Source organism: Rhinolophus ferrumequinum, chromosome 18 (genome assembly GCF_004115265.2).
Source record: "Rhinolophus ferrumequinum isolate MPI-CBG mRhiFer1 chromosome 18, mRhiFer1_v1.p, whole genome shotgun sequence".
Taxonomy (NCBI): Eukaryota; Metazoa; Chordata; class Mammalia; order Chiroptera; family Rhinolophidae; genus Rhinolophus; species Rhinolophus ferrumequinum.
The window spans coordinates 46,428,340-46,443,617 of NC_046301.1; the positions used below are offsets into that span (position 1 = coordinate 46,428,340).

Sequence of the window (15,278 nt, forward strand, 5' to 3'; positions counted from 1 at the left end):
ATCCCATTTATGGCCAACTCAACTCAATTTCAATTCCCAATACTAACAAAGCTATATATGTCATCTTTTTCCTGGAGGCCCGTATGTTTTGAAGCTTTGCAGTGATTTACAGGCTTGTGGTAACGCAGCCAAGGTGCAAAGCACTGAAGAGTCTTACTTTTCCTTGACACACCTCTGAGATAACTGAGAAATAGCTTTTCTTAAGACACCCTCACCTGACAGTGAAAAAAACTGACACTCACAATGTAAAAGCAACAGATTGAAAAGAAAATAATAAATGAAAGGAAAACGTAACGAACGCTACGTTTTAAAAGAAAAAGAGAAATAAAAGGAAAACGTAACGAAAGCTAAGTAAACAGGTCCTAAGCTTAGAAACTGCAAATTGTCACCAAAAAAGAAAAAAAAAAAGTCTTGTCATCTAATTCATCCCTTGATAGAGGGTGCATTCCACTTTTTAAATTTACTTGACAAGTCATTCAAACCAATTAGCACACGTAGACTCAGACCTAACTTTTCCATTACAAAGCCCGATCACATGAAATGCCATATTAAAAAAAACGTGAGTTGCTTATAAACAGTTATGTTGCATAAGGGCGCTAGGGTCCGGCCCTACAAATCGAGGATGGGTGAGGGCTGGGGCTGGCCGGTGTCACCATTCCTGAGGTGCAGGACCTGGATGGCACTTCGTGATTCCGATGGATGAATGGCAGCCCCGGCGGCCCGGAGCGGGTTACCTGAGGAAGAGGTGCAGGGCCGCAGGGGTGGGGGACACGGCTGCGGGACCGAGCTGTGCGCGCCCCATCCCGGAGCCAGGGCGACCGCCGGGAGAAAGCACGTCGGCGGGGGAGGCTATCCTAGGTCGTAAGGCCCCGCTCTCCGCTCCCCGCCCTCCCCAGGGGCTGAGCCGCACCTGCAAACCCCGGGGAGATACTCCCACCGCAGCATGCCGTGAGCACCCAGCAGAGACGACGCCGCCGCCGCCGCCGCGCACTTCCGCGTCTGGTCTCGGGGCGCCGGAAGCGGAAGTGGCCTGGGCTCTGATTGTCCAGTCCCGGAGGAGCAATTCTAGTTTCCTCCCTAGAGTTAGGCTTTGGAGTTGGATCGGAAGGACTTGGAGAGTGGGGTTGGGAGACCGGGTCTTTGCCGGATGGTTAAGGCTGGGGGCGAAGCTTAGGTCCAAAGGGCGGGAATTAGAGCGGGTCCTGGGCTTCCAGTGAAAGGTAGGGGCGGGGCCTCGCTGGCAAGTTGGCACTGCCATGTTTAACCTTCCTCCCCCTTCTCCGACCTCCACCTTTCTCCTTTGGCTTAATCCAGTCCCCTAAAAAAACATATCCTGGGTAAGATTTATTTTTCAATCTTAATAATTTTCTTTAAAAATATGGTTGTATACAGTCATGTGCTGCATGAGGATGTGTCGGTCAACTAAGGACTTCATATACCATGGTCCCGTAAGGTTATAATGGAGCAGAGGATAAAGGGGGTCAAATATGTGGTGACGGAAGGAGAACTGACTCTGGGTAGTGGGCACACTATGTGATCTATAGATGATGTAGTATAGAGTTGTACACTTAAAACCTATGTAATTTTACTAACTGTTGTCACCCCAATTAATCTAATTTAAAATAAAGATTGTAATGGAACTGAAAAATTCGTATCCCTTGTGACATAGTAGCTGTTCTGATATTGTAATGCAAGCCATTACTCAAATACTATTGTATTACGATTGCTTACAGTATTCAGTACAGTAACATGATATGCAGGTTTGTAGCCTAGGAGTAATCTGCTATGCCCGATAGCCTACGTGTGTAGTAGGCTAGACCATCTAAGTTTGTGTAAGTGCACTCTGTGATGTCCCCTAATGACGCATTTCTCAGAACATATCACCATCGTTAAGCAGCACTGTATCTTATTTCTTCTACAGCTTGCCTTTCTCACTAAAAATAAGATGCAAAAATCTGTTCAATAGATAGGAAATCTGACTCTTCTTTCTTAAAATTATGTATCTGTTGTGTAGTATAAATAATACATACACATAGGAAAAGTTCAAATGAAGGTCTCAGTCCAACCCTAAATTTATCTCCTCAGCAACAACCACTGTAACCAGTTCCCTAATGTTTACATATCGCGTACATGTATATTATTTCCTCAGATAAATATCTATAAAGCATCAGTTGATTGCTATATGCTAGGTGCTAAAGGTGCTGTAAAGGTGCTAAAGGTGCTAGGTGCTAAAGCACCTTCCTGTAAAGATGCTCCAAGTGGAGGTTGGAGGAGAGAGATGAGGTTGATCCACTCCGATAAAACTAACCCAACACGTTGTTGCATATGACATATTACCAGAATATTTTTTAAAAACTGATATGATAGGTGGGGAAATCAAGAAATTTGGCAGTTGGTTGAAAGTGGGTCTTGAAGGATGAATATCAAGTCATAGGGAATGGTTAGTGCAGTGGGTAGGAAATGTTGTAAGTTGCGAGTATAGTGTCAGCAAAAACACAAGGGCATGAAGGAAATACAAGTTGTAGGAATAGATAAATAGATCAAAGAAACAACTGCTCAAATCTTGACTCAGGCATATGAGGACTGACAATTAAGTTTGAGAACTTGCCACAGTGTGCTTACATTGGCAGCACTGTACAAACAGCTCTGTAAGGTTCCATAACCTTGGTAGTATATGTGTCTCACAGGAGGGCTCATGTCAACGTGTGGTGGTGTCTTGCTGAGTTGCATTCATTATTGTTGTTGTGTGTTTTTGAGTGTCATCACGAGAATGTCTAAGTTTGAATTAGAGCAATGAACAAATGTTAAATTTCTTGTTGAACTTCGCAACAGTGGAAGTGAAATCAGGGACATGTTTATGGAGATAATGCCATCAAGAAAATAGCAGTGTACAAATGGATTAAACGTTTTGCAGAGGGGAGAAAATGCGTCACTGATGAAGAGAGGTCAGGGCGGCCAGTAATGAGCAGAACTGATTAAAACATTGCAAAAATTCATCGAATTGTGTGTCAAAATCATTGGCTGACTGTGAGAAGCATAGCAGACCAAGTAAGCATTGATAGAGAAACAGTTAGAAAAATCCTAACTGAAAATCTTGGCATGAGGAAGGTGTGTGCAAAAATGGTCCCAAAGGAGCTCTTGTATCACAACAATGCACCAGCTCACATGGCACTGTCTGTGAGGGAGTTTTTAGCCAGTAAACAAATAACTGTATTGGAACACCCTTCCTACTCACCTGATCTGGCCCCCAATGACTTCTTTCTTTACCTGAAGGAAATATTAAAAGGAAGACATTTTGATGACATTCAGGACATCAAGGGTAATACAATGACATCTCTGATGGCCATTCCAGAAAGAGTTCCAAAATTGCTTTGAAGGGTGGACTAGGCGCTGGCATCAGTGCATAGCTTCCCAAGGGGAGCACTTTGAAGGTGACCGTAATGATATTCAGCAATGAGTTATGTAGCACTTTTTCTAAGATGAGTTCGTGAACTTAATTGTCAGATCTCAATGGGCATCCAGTATGTGTTAGAGGGAGTATTTCAAGTCAATGGAGAAAGCAAACTGTTGGGACAACTGGCTAAAGGATTAAGTTGTTGGATCCCTGTTTCACATCATTCACAAAAATAAATTCCAGATAGGTTGACTCAAACATAAAAAAGAACTTTAAACTGTTAGAAGAAAAACAAGTATTCTAACAGATTTTGCTTTATATTTTTCAAAGGTATGGTATTAGTTGCATAGCACAATGATTAAGAGTCCTTGGTTTTGGTACTTCCACCCTGTAACTGTCACCTACCTAACTTCTCTGTGACTCAGTTGCCTAAACTGTTGAATGGGGTAATAGTGGGATTGTACTAAGGACTGGATGACATAATGCCTCTATGCAAAGCCCTTATCACAGTGCCGGATATGCAATAAGTGCGCAATAAATACTGGCTGTTACCATAACAGTTTTTGGTGACGTCACCAAAAACTGATACCAGTATGAAATCTCCCCTCTCCCTTTTTAAATTGGGCTTTGAATTTTATTTAGTCTGTTTCTAATATTGCCATACTAGCTTCTTGTTGTTGTTGTCTGATAAGTCTCTTATTTTCAGCCTCTTTGCCATGTTATCTTACACGATATTTTTTATAAACAGTGCATAGCTGGATTTTGTTTTTTTTTTTTTAATGAACTCTGAAAGTAACTTTTTTTTTATTATTAAATTTATTGGGGTGACAATTGTTAGTAAAATTACATAGATTTCAGGTGTGCAATTCTGTATCACATCATCTATAAATTACATTGTGTGTTCACCACCCAGAGTCAGTTCTCCTTCCATTACCACATATTTGATCCCCCTTACCCTCATCTCCCACCCCCCAACCCCCTTACCCTCTGGTAACCACTAAATTACGTTCCCCAGATTAATTTTCAAACCCTGTGGCCATCTTGTGGTTACTGATTGTTTTCTAATCCCCTCACCTTCAGCCTTACCCCACCCCTCCCACCCATCTAGCAACCCTCAGTTTTTCCTCTTTGTCTCCAAAACTGTTTCTGATTAGTTCATTCACTTATTCTTTTCTTTAGATTCCACATATAAGTGAGATCATATGGTACTTATCTGTCTCTGTCTGACTTATTTCACTTAACGTAATGTTCTCTAGGTCCATCCATGTTGTTGCAAATGGTAAGATTTCTTTCTTCTTTATGGCTGCATAGTACTCCATTGTATAAATGTACCACAGTTTCTTAATCCAGTCATCTACCGATGGGCATTTCGGTTGTTTCCATGTCTTAGCTATTGTGTATAGTGCTGCAATAAACATAGGAGTGCATAAAGATTTTTGAATTGGAGTTTTGGATTTCTCCGGATAGATACCTAGGAGTGGAATTACTGGATCATAGGGTAGTTCCATTTTCAGATTTTTGAGATACCTCCATACTGTTTTCCATAGTGGCTGCACCAATCTGCAATGCCACCAACAGTGCACAAGCGTTCCCTTTTCTCCACATCCGCGCCAGCACTTGTTGTTTGTTGATTTATTGATGATAGCCATTTTGACTGGGGTCAGGTGGTATCTCATTGTGGTTTTTATTTGCATTTCTCTGATGGTTAGTGAGGTTGAGCATTTCTTCATATGTCTGTTTGCCATCTGTATGTCCTTTTCAGAAAAATGTCTCTTCAAGTCCTCTGCCCATTTTTTAATTGGGTCATTTGTTTTTTTGGAGTTGAGTTGAGTGAGTTTTTCATAGATTTATGGTATTAATCCCTTATCAGATATATCATTGGCAAATATCTTTTCCCATTCAGTAGGATCCCTTTTTGTTTTATTGATGGTTTCTTTGCTGTGAAAAATCTTTTTAGTTTGATATAATACCACGTTTATTTTTTCTGTTACTTCCCTCACTCAAGGGGATATATCAGTAAAAGTCTTACTCCGGGTAATGTCTGTGAAGTTTCTTCCTATATTTTCTTCTAGGTATTTTATGGTTTCAGATCTTACATTTAAGTCTTTAAGCCATTTTGAATTTATTTTTGTATATGGTGTAAGGAGGTGGTCCAGCTTCATTTTTTTTGCATGTGTCTGTCCAGGTTTCCCAGCACCATTTATTGAATAGACTGTCTTTACCCCATCGTACATTCTTGCTTCCATTGTCGTAGATTAAATGGCCATATAGGCATGGATTTATTTCTGGACTCTCTATTCTGTTCCATTGATCTATGTGTCTGTTTTTATGCCAGTACCATGCTGTTTTTTTTTCTTTTTCTCTTTTTTAAATAATTTACACAGGGGAGAGCGCGAACGCAGTCCCCCACTACCACAAATTATGCAGTCGAGTTTCCCACATTTGGGGAAATCGCATGGGTCAGCACATCTGGAGTGCAATGGATAAGCCTCGCCCTGGGAAAACCACCTTCGTAATCATGGTATCTCCCCTGCCAGGTAAGTATCATGCTGTTTTGATTACTGTAGCCTTGTAGTATAATTTGAAGTCAGGTATTGTTATACCTCCCACTTTGTTCTTATTTCTCAAGATTGCTGAGGCTATACGGGGTCTTTTATGGTCCCATATAAATTTTAGGATTATATGTTCTATTTCTGTGAAAAACATCGTTGGTAGTTTAATAGGAATTGCGTTGAATATGTATATTGCCTTAGGCAGTATGGACATTTTAACTATATTAATTCTTCCTATCCATGAACATGATATGTGTTTCCATCTATTTATATCTTCCTTCATTCCTTTCTTCAGTGTCTTATAATTTTCTGAGTACAGATCTTTTACTTCTTTGGTTAAATTTATTCCCAGGTATTTTATAGTCTTTGGAGCAATTGTAAATGGGATTGTTTTTTTAATCTCTCCTTCTGCTGTTTTATTGTTGGTATATACAAATGCAACTGATTTCTGAATATTAATTTTGTATCCTGCTACTTTACTAAATTCATCTATCAGCTCTAATAGCTTCTTGGTGGAGTCTTTAGGGTTTTCTATATATAGTATCATATCATCTGCATATAATGATAATTTTACTTCCTCCTTACCAATTTGGATGCCTTTTATTTCTTTTTCTTGTCTGATTGCTGTGGCTAGAACTTCCAGCACTATGTTGACTAGAAGCGGAGATAGTGGGCAACCTTGCCTTGTTCCTGATCTTAGGGGGAATGGTTTTAGCTTTTCCCCATTGAGTATGATGTTAGCTGTGGGTTTGTCATATATGGCCTTTATTATGTTGAGATATGATCCCTCTATTCCCACTTTCTTAAGGGTTTTTATCATAAATGGCTGTTGGATTTTATCAAATGCTTTTTCTGCATCTATTGATATGATCATGTGATTTTTATTTTTCATTTTGTTAATGTGGTGTATCACATTAATTGCTTTGCGGATGTTGAACCACCCTTGCATACCAGGGATGAATCCCACTGATCATGGTGTATGATCTTTTTAATGTATTGCTGAATTCTGTTCGCTAATATTTTGTTGAGGATTTTTGCATCTATGTTCATTAGAGATATCGGCCTGTAGTTTTCTTTTTTTTGTGGTGTCTTTGTCTGATTTTGGGATCAGGGTGATAATGGCTTCGTAAGAAATGTTTGGGAGTCTTCCCTCCTTCTGGATTTTTTGGAAGAGCTTGAGGAGAATAGGTGATAATTCTTTTTTGAACGTTTTGTAAAATTCACCTGTAAAGCCATGTGGTCCAGGGCTTTTGTTTGTTGGGAGATTGTTGATTACTGATTCAATTTCTGTGGTGGTAATCAGTCTATTCAGGTTTTCTGTTTCTTCTTGAGTTAGTTGGAAGGTTGTATGCCTCTAGAAAATTGTCTATTTGTTCCAGGTTGTCAAATTTGTTGGCATATAGTTGCTCATAGTAACTTCTTAAAACTTTTTGTATTTCTGTGGTGTCCGTTGTCACTTCTCTTCTTTCATTTCTGATTTTATTAATTTGGGTCCTCTCTCTCTTTTTTTTAATGAGTATGGCTAAAGGTTTGTCAATTTTGTTTATCTTCTCTAAGAACCAACTCTTGGATTCATTGATCTTTTGTATTGTTTTTCTGGTTTCTATTTCATTTATTTCTGCTCTGATCTTTATTATCTCCTTCCTTGTGCTCCCTTTGGGCTTCTTTTGCTGTTCTTTTTCCAGATCCCTTAAGTGTGAAGATAAACTGTTGATTAGTGATGTTTCTTGTTTCTTTAGGTAGGCCTGTAAAGCTATGAATTTCCTTCTTAGGACTGCTTTCGCGGCATCCCATAGATTTTGGGTCGTCGTGTTTTCATTTTCGTTTGTCTCGAGATATCTTTTGATTTCTTCCTTGATCTCCTGCTTGACCCATTCATTATTTAGTAATAAGTTATTTAGCCTCCATGAATTGGTGTGTCTTCCAGTTTTTTTTCCTGTAGTTCATTTCTAATTTCATAACATTGTGATCAGAGAAGACAATTGGTATGATTTCAATTTTCTTAAATTTATCAAGGCTTGTTTTGTGGCCTAACATATGGTCTATCTTGGAAAATGTTTCATGTGCGCTTGAGAAAAACGTGTATTTTGCAGCATTGGGATGAAATGTTCTGAAAATATCGATTAAATCCAAGTGGTCCAATGTATCATTTAAGGCTGTTGTTTCCATATTGATTTTCTGTCTGGAAGATCTGTCCTTTGTTGTCAGAGGTGTGTTGAAGTCCCCTACTATGATAGTGTTACTGTTGATCTCTGTCTTTATGTCAGTCAGTACCTGTTTTATATATTTAGGTGCTCCTATGTTGGGTGTATAGATGTTTACTAGGGTTATGTCCTCTTGTCGGATCGACCCCTTTATTATTATATAGTGCCCATCTTTATCTTTTAATATGTTCTTCATTTTAAAGTCTATTTTTGTCAGATATAAGGATTGCAACTCCAGCTTTTTTCTCATTTCCATTTGCATGAAATATCTTACTCCAACCCTTCACTTTCAGCCTGCGTGTGTCTTTTCTGCTGAGGTGAGTCTCTTGTATACAGCATATACAAGGGTCTTGCTTTGTTATCCAGTCAGCCACCCTATGTCTCTTGATTGGAGCATTTAATCCATTTACATTTAAAGTGATTATTGATAGGTACATAGTTATTGCCATTTTTAAATTTGTAGTTAGGTTGTTTTGATCTTTCTTCTATTTACAGAAGTCCTTTTAGTATTTCTTGCAATGCTGGCTTGGTGGTAATAAATTCCTTTAGCTTATTTTTTTCTGGAAAACTCTTTATCTCTCCATCAACTTTAAATGATAGCCTTGCTGGATAAAGCAATCTAGGTTGTAGGCCTTTGTTTTCCATCACTTTGAGTATCTCCTGCCACTCCCTCCTGGCCTTCAATGTTTCTGTAGAAAAATCATTTGATAGTCTTATGGGAGTTCCCTTGTATGTAACCCTCTGTCTTTCGCTTGCTGGTTTTAGGATTCTCTCTTTGTCTTTAAGCTTTGCCATTTTAACTATAATGTGTCTTGGTGTGGACCTGTTTGGGTTTATCCTGGTTGGAACTCTCTGCACTTCCTGGGCTTGTATGTTGGTTTCCTTCATCAGGTTGGGGAAGTTTTCGGACATTATTACTTTAAATATATTCTCAATCCCTTGCTTCCTCTCTTCACCTTCTGGTATTCCTATGATGCGCATGTTGTTGCACTTGATGTTATCCCAGAGGTCTCTTAAGCCATCCTCATTGTTTTTTATTCTTTTTTCTTTCTGTTGTTCCGTTTGGGTGATCTCTGCTACCTTGTCTTCTAAGTCGCTGGTTCGATCCTCTGCTTCATCTAACCTGCTGGTAATTCCTTCAAGTGAGTTCTTAATTTCGGTAATTGTGTTCTTTAGTTCTAACTGGTTGTTCGTTATGATTTCTACATCCTTCTTTATGTCTTCTCTAAGCTCCTTAAACATTCTTATCACCAGTCTTCTGAAGTCTGTCTCTGAAAGGTTGGTTACCTCTGCTTCATTTGGTTCCAGTTGTGGAGGTTTCTTCTGTTCTTTTATTTGGGACGTGTATCTTTGTTTCCCCTTTCTGGCTGACTCTCTGTGTTTGTTTTGATGTATTAGGTAGATCCCTTAGAGTTCTTAGTTCTTGCTAGGTTATCTTATGTAGTATGTGTCCTTTATATTTGACTTGCACTACGTCGTTCTTCTCCTCTGCGCGTGCTACAAAGGTGACTCGTGTGTTGTGTATATTGTCCTGTTCAAGAAGATCTTTAATTGCTTTTTGCTTGTGAGTAGGTGGGGTTAACTCCTAGGCTGACTCGTTGTGAGACTTGGCTCTGCCCCCCGCAGGGCGTTCTGCTGCATGAGGGTTGACCACTTAAATGTGGTTTGGCCTCTATGGGCTCTAGTGCCTGCAGAGAATTCCCTCTGGGTGTATGACTTGTAGGTCAAACCCGGTAGTACTCTGGTTTGGTCTGGAGTTGGCCTCTGGATATCTTGAATCTTGTGCCTCTTAAGCGGGGCCCTTCAAGTAATCCTTAGCTTCAAGTAATCCACGAGTCTCTTAGCTGTTCTGTGTGATGAGCAAAGAGTTCTTTGATGGGTTATAGGTCCCGTTTGTAATAAGATCCGGAGGAGAACTCAGAAAGTGTGCCCGCTGCCGCCATTCCTATGATGTCATTGAAAGTAACTTTTAATAGGACAATTTAATCCACTTACCTTTAATGTGATTATTGATGTTTAATATATTTCTGCCCCTTATTTTACATTTATCTTATGTTTTCTGTTTATTGTGTTTATTTGTTTTACATGGACTGAGCTTTGTCTCTTTATTCTTTTTCTCAATTTGCTCCATCTTTTCTTCAGTATGTTAATTTAAAGAAGTATAATGTATGATCAAAATTAACTTAAGATTATTATTATGTATTGTTTATCAATTGTTTGGTACTGGGTATCAATTTATCTTTTTGCCTTTATTTTGTCATTTTATTACTAAACTTTATGCACTTATAAAAATATTGTAAAATGTGAAAAATATTGAGAAATAGGAAAATAATTTTTTATATTCTACATGTTCCAAAAATTCACTATGGTATACTCAGTAGGCTTGTTTAGTATAGAAACTCCCATCTTTCAGCTCTGAGAAATTGTTTTACATTATTTTCTTGAATAATAGCCTCCTTTTTGTTTTCTTTCTTTCCTTCCTTCCTTCTTTTTTCTTTCTTCCTTCCTTCCTTCCTTCCTTCCTTCCTTCCTTCCTTCCTTCCTTCCTTCCTTCTTTCGTTCGTTCCTTCCTTCCTCCTTTTCTTTCTTTCTTTTTGTTTCTTTCTTTTTGAACCTCCTCAAACTCTTTATCTTTTTAGTCTCCTTTCTCGCAGATTGTCACCACTTTATATCTAATCCTTCTGTTTAATTTTCATGTTGGTTACCATTATTTTCATTTCTTAAAACTCTTCGTTATTCTCTAAAGTTTCCTTTTTATTGCAACTATTGTTGTTTAATCTTTTTGAAGATACAAATAAAAAGTCTTTCTAAGAGTTCTACTTGTTCCCAGAGATTCTTTTAGGACAGTTATGAAATTGCCCTAACACTAACACTGTCACAACTGTGAATCTACTGAGGCTGTGAATTTAATTGAAGCTGTAATTCTGCTACCTGCAGGATAAAACTTAGAGGTTAGTTTTAGATTATTTTATCCCTGAGGCTATAAGAAATAAGACATTCTTTTAGTAAAGTAATACGGAGTCCCTGATTCCCTCACAAGTGACTTGAGCAAATATTTTAGGACTTTGAGCTTGTCATTCTTTTTTTCTTTTAAAGCCCCCAATCACCTATCGGAGCAACCAACTGGCCCTATTGTCCTGAAGGCAGTGAAAATTCAGTTGGTATTAAGGGGTGAAGCACTAATAGTGAAAAAACAGTTAGTTAATAATAACCTCTGGTGATCTGGAATGAGTGTCCATTGAAAGCTTTGGGGCAAGTGGCCACTGGCATTGAAGAGCAAGGAGCATGTGCATTTCCAACCTGAATCTAGTGCGTGAGTGTAGGGATAGGAACCAGCACAAGACCGTGGACAGATTGTTCATGGAAGTCAACAGCGGCAAAGACAACTGTCTGGCAGTAAGAGAAAAGTCTGCAGTGGAAGGAAGGAAGGGAGAAAGGAAGGAAATGTGAGTGGGAGGGTGAGGGAGTGGGTGGATGGATGGATGGATGGATGGACATGGACGGATGGAAATGTGTGTGGGTGGGTGGGTAGACAGATGGATGAAACGAAGGGCATCTGTGAGGTGGACCTGCAGGAGACTCAGAAATAACTGAGAAGATACTTTCAGAGGGTCACTTTCAGCATGAAAGCCCGTGAAGTTTTATGCTTTAATAACTTGGTTATAAAGAAGGACTTATAATCTCATTTTGTCATCACAGGTAAAAGGCTAGGGACATTTGGTTTATACTTGTATGCTCTACTAAGCAGAGTGAGGGCATTAGAGAGCCAGCAAAGGCTTCTGGTTCATTTTTTGAGTAATTTTAATAAATACCACATCACCATACTCTTGATGGACCACAGAGCAATACCATGCAGAACTGGGTTCTGAAGACTCGAGCATGTGTCAGAATCACTAGAGGACCTGTTAAACATGACTTGCTGGGCCCACCCTAAGGTTCAAGAATCTGAATTTCTAATGAGTTCCCAAGTAATGCTGATGTTGCTGGTCTTGTGAACTACTGATCTAGAAAAACATGGATATGGGTGGCTGTGTTTAAAGTAATTTTGAAGATTCAGAATGTAAACAAGTTTTAAGAATATCTTAACCAGTTTGTTTTCCACTTCTGTTTTCCTTTTCATCCAATGAAAAGAGTGATATGTGATAAAAATTTATTTCTAATTAAGTTTACAGTATCTCATTCAATAAGAAAATAAAAATTCTAAAGAACAAGAAAACATTATATGATAATTTGTTAGATTTGGTGGTACATAAAATAACGGTGTACTTAAAAATTGATGATACCTTAGATTTGATTAAATATGTTATGAATAGAGGGAGGAGATGCTAACTCTACGGGGACGGTACAGAGGGGGCAGAGTGGGGCTCTAGGGATCTCCCTTGGGGGTATGGAAGGATATACAAAAGAATGCACACTTAAAGGACTTGGCCAGGGGCAGAGCAGTTGGCGGGGAGGAAGGCAATTCCAGGCAGAGGGGACGACATGCAAAGGCCTGGAGGCTGGAAAGAGCAAGTAACTCAGGGCAGGTGGGCAGCCTGAGGGAGAAAGGTGGGAGATGAGACTGGAGAGGTGGATTGGGGCAGATCAGGTGGACTTTATGTGCCTACTGAGCACATTTACCCTGCAAAGTGTCCGTGGGGCTGTGAGGCAGGTGTGTGATGAGCTCAGATTCATGTTTCAGAAAGCTCTCCTGGCTGTAGGGAGGAGGATGAGACAGAGGGACACCAGTTAGGAGACTGTCAAAGTTATCCCAAATCAGAGAAGTTGAGCAACTTTACCCAAGTCACACAGTATTAAGTGGCCGAGCCAATATTTGAACCTAGGCAGTCTGGCTGTAGAGCTAACGCCCTGTAATAGCATGGGCCTGACCATTAGGTGGCACTACCTGTCTTTCTTGATCAATTCTTGCCTCCAATTATCACCCCCAACCCCAGAGGACTACAGAGAAAGAACAGCAGTGCTACTTTGCTACAGAGAAAGAGAACATTGGAGGAAAAGCTGGTTTGGGGGAGAGAAAGAATTCAGTTTTGGACTAGTGGATTTTGAGGTGCTGTGACTTCTTATACATTGTATATATAGCCTGGATCACAAAAGAGAGGACTCCCCCACTCAGCCAACAAACAGATGGTAATTAAAGCCCTGGTAATGGATTAGGTCATATAGGGAGAGATTGTAGAGAGAACAGAACCCTGAGTAGTATTTAAAAGTCAAGTAGTGAGGAAGTGGCTAATAGACAAGACAGGCCAAGAGTGGACAGAGAAATTGGTGGCGATGAGTAAAGTGTGGAGTCATGGAGGGCAAGGAGAGAGAGCAGCCTGAATTAAGACTGAAAAACATTCACAGGACAGAGCATGAAGGAAGCTGTTGGTATTCTTAGCAAAAGCAGTTCCAATGGTGAGGATGGTGGTGATGGTGGTGAGCACATGAGGGTGATGAAGATGGTGGAGGTGGTTGTGGTGATGGTGGTGGTGACCCACCCAGTTGCCTAAGCAAAAAAACAAAAAACAAAAAATCCCCAAAAAACTAGGAGTTAACTCCTCTCTCTCACCGCCCCCGCCACCTACTTCCAAGTTCTATAGATTCTTCTTCTTTCACCCCAGAAACTTTGTTTTTTTATTTTTTAGTAATTTTTTTTCAATTACAGTTGACATACAATATTATATTAGTCTCAGGTGCACAACATAGTGATTAGACTTTTATATAGCTTATATAGTGATCACCCCAATAAATCTAGTATCTATCTGACACCACACATAGTTATTACAATATTGACTATATTCCCTATGCTGTCCTTTACATCTCCATGACTGTTTTGTAACTACCAATTTGTACTTCTTAATTCCTTCACCTTTTTCACCCACCCCTAATCCCCCTTCCATCTTGCATCCATCAAAATGTCCTCTGTATCTATGAGTTTGTTTATGTTTTGTTTATTAATTTACTTTGTTCTTTAGATTCCACATCATATGGCATTTGACTTACTCCACTCAGCACAATACCATTTAGGTCCATGTTATTGCAGATGGCAAGATTTCATTCTTTTTATGGCTGAGCAATATTTCATTGTATATACATATACACCACCTCCTCTTTATCTATTCGTCCATTGATGGACACCCAGGCTGCCTGCACATCTTGGCTATTGTAAACAATGATGTAATGAACATATGGGTGCACACATCCCTTCAAAGTAACATTTTGGTTGTCTTTGGATAAATACCCAGAAATGGGATTACTGGGTCCTTCTTTGTCTCTCTTTTTTTTTTTTTAACTTTTAAAAATTTATTTTAAGTGTGTTTTTCCAGGACCCATCAGCTCCAAGTCAAGTAGTTGTTTCAATCGAGGTGTGAAGGGTGCAGCTCACACTGACCCATGGAACAGGCAACCCTGGTGTTACCAGCATCGAGCATCGTAACAAAGTGTCTGTTGAGAAATCAGCTGACAGTCTTATGGAAGCTCCCTTGTATGTAACTAACTGCTTTTCTCTTGCTACTTTTAAGATTTTCTTTGTCTCTAACCTTTGGCATTTTAGTTATGATGTGTCTTGGTGTTAGCTTCTTCTTTTTCATTTTTTTCCAATTGATCCATCAATTCATTCATTCAGCAATGATATCATGGGAAGCAAGGTAGATAAGAAAACTATGAGTTTACATTCTAGAAGGGAGAGACAGACAAATAAACAAGATAATCACAGATTTGGATCATACATTTGCAGAAATAAATAGGGTGACTGAGTGTAATTTGGCATAACTTCCTTTAGTGGGCGATCAGGGAACACCAGTCTGAAAAAATGCGTTTGAAGTTGAGACAGGAAAGACAAGAAGGAGGCAAACATGTGACTATTAAGGTGGAAAGCATTCCAGGCAGTGTGAAAGCATGTACAAAGGCCCTGAGGTAGAAAAGAGTTTGATGTACTCAAGGAACAGAAGAGACCACTGTGGCTGAGGAATAGGGAGCAAAGAGGGACTCATAGCAAATGAAGTGTAAGATGTAGATGAGGAAAAAACATGGAGGGGCTTATGGGCCACCGTAAGAAGTCTGGTTTTTATCCTAAGTGAGATGAAGAGTCTTAGAATGGTTTAAGCAGGGGAGTGATAGAGTCTAATCTGTTTTGAAAGGTAACTATGG

The 15,278-nt window shown here is 39.5% G+C and overlaps 1 protein-coding gene and 1 non-coding gene across 2 annotated transcripts in view; both read right to left on the reverse strand.

The window, feature by feature from the left end:
• The window catches only part of LOC117037930 (zinc finger protein 333), a 1,118,586-nt gene that overhangs the window by 24,733 nt on the left and 1,078,575 nt on the right, over positions 1-15,278 (reverse strand). The gene's annotated exons all lie outside the window — the stretch shown is intronic.
• Positions 5,776-5,939, reverse strand: LOC117038616 (U1 spliceosomal RNA). The gene has a single exon (XR_004425706.1). It is a non-coding gene; the product is annotated as a U1 spliceosomal RNA (small nuclear RNA).